Genomic DNA, 8,633 nt, shown 5'->3' with positions numbered 1-8,633 from the left:
TGAAATGAGGGGGAAAATACAGTCCAGACTGTGATGCACTTGAGAAAAAACATTAGATGTTGATCCAAGCGTGGATTCAGGTTTTTCCTTTACTTAAAGCTTTGTCACAACTTTTTAACAGCATCCTGCACACTTTACTGTAATCCTCTTGTGAAGTATAGGTATGGAAATAGGCACTTTCATGATTTTTATAGAGTTTAAAATACTGGACTAGCTCTACAGCTTTAAATATAAAGCTATGCCATGAACTACTATTTCTAGTCATTGTTTCATTATCTTTATTGTGAATATTGCCACTGTTCATCACACCCCCAACTGGCACCGTAAGACACCGCCTAGCAGGAGCCTCGGTCTGTCCCACGTTTCTCCCTAAAGGAAGTTTTTCTCACCAACCAGGTTTCTTCCTAAAAGGGAGTTTTTCCTCACCATTGTTACACTAAATTCTTGCTCTTGGGCGAATTACTAGAATTGTTGGGTCTTGGTAAATTATAGAATGTGCTCTAGACCTACTCTATCTGTAAATTCCCTTGAGAGAACTCTTGTTATAATTTGAAGCTATAAATACAATTGAATTGAATTGAATTAAAGCACAGTATGGCATGAATGAAAAAGTTTATTTTCCTGTAGTGAACATACTCAATCAGATCATGTCAGTCATATTACTATAACACAACCCTACTGAAACATTAATGCAGTTTTCATGACTTCAAGACTTTTCTGGGCTTCGGTTGAATGAGCCATTCTGCTCTCAAAATAAAACTGGAAAGTGTTTTTTTTCCTTCGGGGTACACACCTGCTACTCAGTTATTGTACTTTATGACAACAGTTGTGAGAGAATTTTGACAGAGCTCAGCTAGAAAGAGAACATTATCTTAATGCAGCAAAATGTTGGATTATTACAGCATTTTTTTTTTTTTAGCTCATTCAAATAAAAGTCCACAGCTGCCTGTGTAGAAAGGGAGAAAGGGAAATGAAAATATATTATGCATTGCTTTCATTCACACAATCATTGCCTCACATGTGGAAGATGGTAATATGAAATATCCCTACAACAGCTGGGTCGCAGTCTTTTCGTGGCATGTTGAATATATTCATTATCTGGCCACAAGATGCTAAACTCTCCCTCTCCGATTCCTTATATCCTCTCTGTCTTGCAACAGTGAGGCTGATCAGCATGGACAGTTTTGTCTGAGGGGAAACAGGAGGGGAGACAGGATTGACACAACTGTGGCTTCCTGCTGAGAAAAGAGAAGAGGTAAAGCAGGAGGAGAGGGTGGCTAGTAGATAAATAGACTAATCTAATTTGCTACCTCAGCCAAATGTATTCCAAACCCTCCTGTGTGACTCTCTGTCCCAGCTCGTCGTGAATGATGTTAAAATGTTTGGGCAGGAAGGGACACAACTGGGAGAGAGCTCGCCCACAGGAAGTTCAACACTAACCCACGGTCCTCTCTGACACATTGCACAATCTGTATTCAACACTTAAAACCTTTTGCCCGTGCTGCAATGAAATGCATATACTTATGCAAATAAGAGTCCGTCGACTAACCTATGATATTACTCTAATAATATATTGATAGTAATGTATCACCAGTGGGAATTGAAACTGAGAGATTTTGTCTAATCGGACCAGAAACCAAAAGTACAGATCAATTTAAAATGGCAAATGACTGGGCTCCCTAAGCCCATTTCTAAGATGTGAGTAATAGATCTCTGATCATAGGCTATTACAGCCTGGTCAGGCAGGGGCTAGGCTGCCGGTGCAATACAGAGGGCACTTCTTGACTTTTACAACAAAAGATTTCTTGGAGAAAGTCCTCGGAGCCCTGGGCACCATAGCTTTCTGAGGCCGCACCACATGAGGAGCCCGGTAGTCTTTGGTTTCAAATTTTAGAAAGTCAATATAAGATGATATGATGCTATTAAATTTCATTTTTTTATCCACCACTTATAATGTGAATGAGTTCAAGGCTCTAATTCTCCAATATGGTGCCATAAAACCATTGCATAATTAACAAAAAATATATTTAAAAAATTGATTTGGCTTTGCAATAATGCATTCATTTGAGGAAGGTAACTGCTCCACACAGATCTTATAGACTCCATTGCTGTACTGTATGTGTAAAAATAGTTGCGAAATTGACTTCATATGTTAAAAGTATTGAACTGGTAACCCTACACTTTGCATCACACTCAGCTTTCAGATTTGAGCATGCAGCATTGTTATTTGTCCAAATATGGACACATTGTTGACCTCTTATACTCAACTCAAAACTCAAAGACATACAGTATGTTATCCTACTTAGTGACTGTTTTGGACACAAGCGAGGTTTAAAGTCGAACTTTCATATTTTTCAACCTGCACTGTATTTCTCATGTTTTGTGGGAACACATTTTTGAAATTGGCTCAGTATTGAGTGAGAGCACTTAAGCTGGTAGCCACGTACCAGACTGCAGAGTAGGCTCAGATTGTTATTATGTGTCTGACAACATTATGGAATGAGGGAGAAGTTGCCAATATCCTGCCATGTTTTCATGTGTATTAGGGCTAAACAATTTTTGGAAAAAAATCTAATTGGTTTTTTTTCTGCCAGACATTGCGATTACGATTCAATTTGTGCTTCCTTTTTTAAGTTTAGCTTAAGTTCAATATTCACTGTGTAACAGATAAAACATGTCATGGACCATTATAAAATGAGACACCATCAAAGCTGTCCTATATTCGTATGCAAGGATGAGAACATAGATATGATTTGCCAGCATTAAGTGTTTTTCTTTTAATAAGCATGGAACATTGAATATGTAATATGTAACTTTATGTCAGCATTTATTTTATGAAATAACTGTAAATGTTGTACAAAGAGGTATAAAATGTTAAACCAAACATTCAACTAAATATTGCACATTCAAGTAATCTCTGTCTTCAAGATTAACTAATCACATTCTTTTCAATTTCTTGTTTTATTTTGATTTAAAAACAATTAATCGCTAATATATACTAATGCCAGGTGAAAATCTCCGCTCTGACCGCTCCACTCTTGGAACAGCCGTTTTTTTGGTAAATGTACTGTTCTAATATAGTATACTTTTCTAGTCTTAACATAGTCGTTAAGACTAGAAAGCACAGGAAACATTCGTGCACATTCATACACTGTTGCCGAGGCTGCCGGACAAGGTGCCACCTGCTCAACAGATAAACACTCACACAAATTTACACTCCAATGGGGCAGCATCAGGGGCAACTCATTGTGCAGTGCCCAAGGACACTTCGACATGGAACTGCAGGGCCAGGGATCAAACCACCAAGCTTCCAATTGGCAGGCGACCACTCTACCACTGAGCTACAGCGCCCAATGGCATTGGTTTTCTTCTCCTCATTGGTTGGCGGTAGACATCTTGCTGAAAATGGTTACTGTAGACCTGATGGTGGAGCGAACTGTTTGGATCCACTATATATTATTACATATATATTATCTATTATACATATAGCAAAACTGCCAACAAGTTCAGCCTGTATCCATATCCAACATCGGTACTCAAAGAACGCTGTGCAAAATGTCGCGTGACATTTTGTTGGCACAATTGGAAAACACTAAGCTACGCGTTCTATAGACTAACAAAACATACTTCCACCGGGACTCCTTTCTCCAACTCTTTCCATCGTTGCCTTCCAACAATTAACCTCTCGTGAGATTTCAGAACAAGACTTCTCTATCTTTCAAGAATGTTGTCAGACATTTATAATAACCTGTCAGTGGCAAAAATAAATGCACTTTTGGGGGACGTACATTGACGTCAATATACCAATTGCAATTGCCCGTGCGTTTACATGGCATGACGTGTTTTGCGGCTGCTGGCTGCAGCGCTCTTGCTAAATACTCAACCAATTTTTAAAAAAAATATCCCCATTAGTCACTTAGATACAAAAACATTAGAAAATATGATGCAGAATGAAAAATACTTATGTTCCCCTTCAACTCCCAGTCAAACCTTTTACTGTTATAAAAACTCCAATAACTGAAATCCGAATAGATTTATTTGGGACTGAGGACGGTAGTGCTTTAAAAAGAGTATACACCATCAAAGATACAGAGAAGATGAAACTCCATTTCATTTAACCAGCTGGAGTCTTTGAGACCCCAAACAGATGTATTGGTCAATTTCTGTAGCAGACTTCTAAAACATGTCATCAGTTCAAAATCTCATCAAATAAGTTAAAGTCATTAGGTATCATGGTGATAAAGCAATCATAATATGATTTTTAAGCTGTTAAATGAGGACCATAACAGAAGATTTAAAATGTCTCTTATTTTGACATGCAGGCTTCAAAGTAAGAAGCATAAGGATGTTTTCAGTTACACCACATTGTTTTAATTATTCAAATGTCTCGCAGACAATGAGAACTTCGATATGTGAGATGAAAATTCATATGAGCGGATGCAAATGAAGACCTTTTTGATCTGACAGTGGAAATTGATGGGTGGGTCCTTAGATCACTACACCGGTTTGATGAGAAAGGAGAGAAAAGAAATTTGAATTTCAAATTTTCATCTTATTACGTGGTCTGTGTGTAACAGGTAAATGGCGGTGTTGAGAGTGGATGTACAGTGAATGTGGAGTGAGTTATATAAATTGTTATTTTGAAAGCCTCAAACCTCAGAGAACATCATTGTGCAATAATGACCGCTCAGTCCCTATCCTTTTCGATATTTCTATCTTGATAACAGTATTCCTGCCTGTACAAGGCTCCCCAGGTCAACCTTAAGGTTTTTGTGGGCCTTAAGGGCTGAGATATAAATATATAATATAAATATAAATGTCTTATTTGCGGTGTTTCTTGGTTCAACAGCATGAATAAACATACAAATTACTGTGTTTATATACCATTGCCTTTAGTGCATTCTTATTGATCAAAGTTGACAGCTACACATGTTGGATAAAGAGAAACATCATGATGATGTATTTTTGTTGCATTATTTATCATGGCTGGCCTGGTAGGGCGACAGTCCCTGAGGTAATATGTCTCCTGATACATTATATCAGACAAATCTCTGGCTCACTCCGGAGAGTTTTTGCCTCAGAGTTTCATAATGCATTCATTTGCTGTTATGTAACATTTATGTTTTATGTCAGGGAATGTGTGTGTGTGTGTGTGTGTCTGTGTGTGTGTGTGTGTGTGTGTGTGTGTGTGTGAAGTCGCCACAGAGTAAAATCTATTAGTAATTTCATGTTTTATTTATACTTGTAGATAGCAGTTGTCTAAGAAGCACTTACATTGTGTTGGCTTAATATGAGACAGTTTGCAAAAATCTGTGGTGCTGGCTTGACGTTTTCAACAACCACATTTTTGTCACTATAACAACCCAAAACAGGGTCATTTAACTGGGTATTCCACCAATTCACACTGAAAGAATTCATCCATGAAGAGAACACCTCTCCGAAGAGCAAGGTGCCTTCAAATGTAAGCATTTGCCCCCTCAAGTCGGTTCTGACGACGAGAGAGAGAGAGGATTTAGACAAATTTGTGAACAGTATTTGAGAGAAATTAGCTTTTTGTGTAGAAAAAGTCTTAGACCTTTTAGTTCAGCTCATGTAAAAAGGGGTCAAAAACAATAATGTTTATAATTTTGTTTAGTGTAGTAACGCACAGCTGTAAAACTGGGCAAAATGTGAGAAACAGATTTAAAGAAGATGGCTGATATTACAAAATCTGAAGTCCAAAATGCCGCAGAAAACTGGTGAACAGCAGGAGTCATATTTGTACATATAGTACATAATGTTTTTATTATTTTTTAAATGTATTATTTCATCAATTGTTGCACAACATAAAAGGTGGATATCTCAAAACCTAAGCAGATAAAGCCCAAATATTCTATGAGGGTTTATTGGAAAATATGTTTTGGTTATTGGGGTGAATTTACCCTTTAAGGTTTGTCATATCAACGCACCTGATAATATGTAGATATGCAATCAGTATATGTAAGAACAAGAAGGGGATGACTCACATCACTTATGTCCTGTAGCAGATAGGCAATCTTTATACTTAATCACTTACCAGATGGCAGATTGAATTAAGATGGAATTATTAACATATTTTGAACACAATGCTTGTACACAACACAATAGGTTTACGTACATAATCAGGCTGAGGACAATAATTACATGTTTGCATGTAAGCAGCTATAGTACTGATAACACGTTCAGCTCCAGTTGTCTGATGTTGCTCTGATTCACTGCCGCAGACCCTCGTGGAAATGGGATTTTAGATTTCACTCAAGTGATGGAAAGATTTGGAACCTTGGCGTTTATAGTGCTGGTGGGTAAGAAATGCTGTAGAATATGGTTGGGCATCGTTTTGATTTTAACAATCGTTGATTTCAATTTTCCTATCAATTCGGATTCTTTGAGGGCTGGAGTTGAAACGGGTTACATGCTTATTTTCGACATAAAATAAAGCCACAGTTTAGAGCCCGGCTTACTGTGCTCCGTGGCAGCAACACAGCAAGGCCTGTAGTGATTACTATGAACCTAATTTTTTTTTGAGAGATGATACTGTAAGTATTGTAGGTAATAAAAAGATTGCTTTATCCATAATTAAACCAAACCAAATTGTAATATAGTATTAACTTGTGTATTACTGCTTTTCAATAAAGCAAAAGTATTTATTATCCGATTACTCCATTAATTGATGGAATTATTGGTAGAATACTCCACTACTAATATAATTGATAGCTGCAGTCCTAGATTCCATTGCAATGTTTGAAACGATTCAAAGTTGGAACCAGTTCTCGATGCCCAATCCTGCTGTAGAGAGACACAGAAGACAAAGTGATTTTAGAGACAGTTCAGAGTTGTGTTCAAAGTTGTTGTAAAAACTGTGTGATTGCTGCCAAAGCATCTACTGTGCAGGGACTTCCTCCAGGTGTCAAGCTCATTATACTTTATTGCGATATAGACAATCAACACATGAGCAGGTGCAAAACATCAATTTTCTTTTTTAATTGCATTAGAACCTATTTTTGCCCCCTCGTTAATGGACAGGTTCACATGTTTTAGGTCTGACTTAAAACAATACTCACATGTCTATACACAAGTTGAAATTATTATTGGTTGTCAGTGTTAGGCAAGTTACTTCCAAAATGTAATACATTATAGACTAATAGTTACTGCTTTTTAGAAATTAGTAATATTATAATATTAATGTCTCTGAATTGTAATGTTTTGCGTTACTTTCACCTATTTAACCCTCATATTCAACCCTCACCCACCTAATTTTTTTTCTATAGTGCTGAAATGTTTCGTAGTGTTGGTGAATTCTAAAAAAAAAACATAACACCGCATAATTTGGGGTGAAAATGCGTTGTAAATTGCGTAACTGATATAATAACAGGTATAATATTACTGGAATTTATTAAGTAATGAGTTATGTTACTGCGTTACAGAAAAAAGTAATCCATTACTATAATTGCTTTACTTTTGCATCCAATACTCCCAACACTGTTTGTTGTTGTAATTGTTCGTCAAGCTGAATAGTCATATGAGCTGATGCGAATAAACAAAACAAAAACAAAAACAAAGTGGAACATAAAAAGTAGCACTAAAGAAAGAAAGTAGAATATTTATGTATTTCAAAAAACAATATGTACACTTGAGATTGTTGTAGGGGTAAGCATTGGTCAAAGGGCAATAAAACCGAATGATGCAAATTCCACAGTTGTGGTGGTACAGGATAGTGTGCAACCTAAAACATGTATAACATGCAGCGCTAAGGTGGTGAGAAGAATCAGAGGATGGAGTGCCATGTAAATATTGTTATTAAGAAAATTCTTGAACAGATGTTGGAATATCCATCAATCAATGTTTTTGTCTCCCTGTGATACAGCTGCAATCTTGTCATGAGCTGCTGATTTGCATGACAGCAGAAGTGTGTGTTCGCGTCTTTCATTACACTCACATACACTCAGCACCATGCAATTTGCTTTTTTCATATCGATTGAAAAATGATGACTTAATTATAATATAATTGTAATATAATAATTCAATTTTTAACTTGCAATTTCCCCCCTATCCATGGAGACTTGTAATTAATCCATTACAAACAACACCTGTTATTCAATATGTTGATGAAGACACCTCTGAGGTAAAACATTAAAATGGTGGCGATAGCGGCACAGTGCATCAAAGCGTGTGACTTGTACTCTTCAAAGGAGCGATTAAGCTATCCTGATTGATTTCCCCCGATGAATCATAATAGCAGCGGTGGGTAAACTCCACTGCAGACTGGAGACCAAGACAGAATCTGCATTTTTTATCGCAGAAAAGATGGCAGTAGATTTCTGACAGTGTGCTTGAGTCTTTATGTTGTTATCATGCCTCTGTTTTTAAACATTGAATCTCAAAAGGTTATTCCACACAGTTCAATTCAACTTTATTTATAGAATCAAATCATGACAAGAGTTATCTCAAGACACTTTACAGATAGAGTGGGTCTAGACCACACTCTATAATTTATATTGGATAAAGTATGAAGTCCCAACAATTCTAGTAATTCCCCCAAGAGCAAGCATAGTGCAACAGAAACTGAAGTGTAAGATTTGCCGTTTTATGCCAGGACCAGTTGTAAGGCTTGCTGC

At 36.9% G+C, this 8,633-nt stretch overlaps 1 long non-coding RNA gene across 1 annotated transcript; it reads left to right on the top strand.

Annotated features, from left to right (window-relative positions):
- The first annotated feature begins 252 nt into the window (after positions 1-252).
- LOC117938209 lies at positions 253-583 on the top strand. The gene is made up of 2 exons (XR_004655350.1): positions 253-361; positions 397-583. It is a non-coding gene; the product is annotated as an uncharacterized LOC117938209 (long non-coding RNA).
- Positions 584-8,633: the final 8,050 nt, after the last annotated feature.

This window comes from Etheostoma cragini, chromosome 22 (assembly GCF_013103735.1).
Source record: "Etheostoma cragini isolate CJK2018 chromosome 22, CSU_Ecrag_1.0, whole genome shotgun sequence".
NCBI lineage: Eukaryota > Metazoa > Chordata > Actinopteri > Perciformes > Percidae > Etheostoma > Etheostoma cragini.
This window is presented reverse-complemented; position numbering and strand designations above follow the sequence as displayed.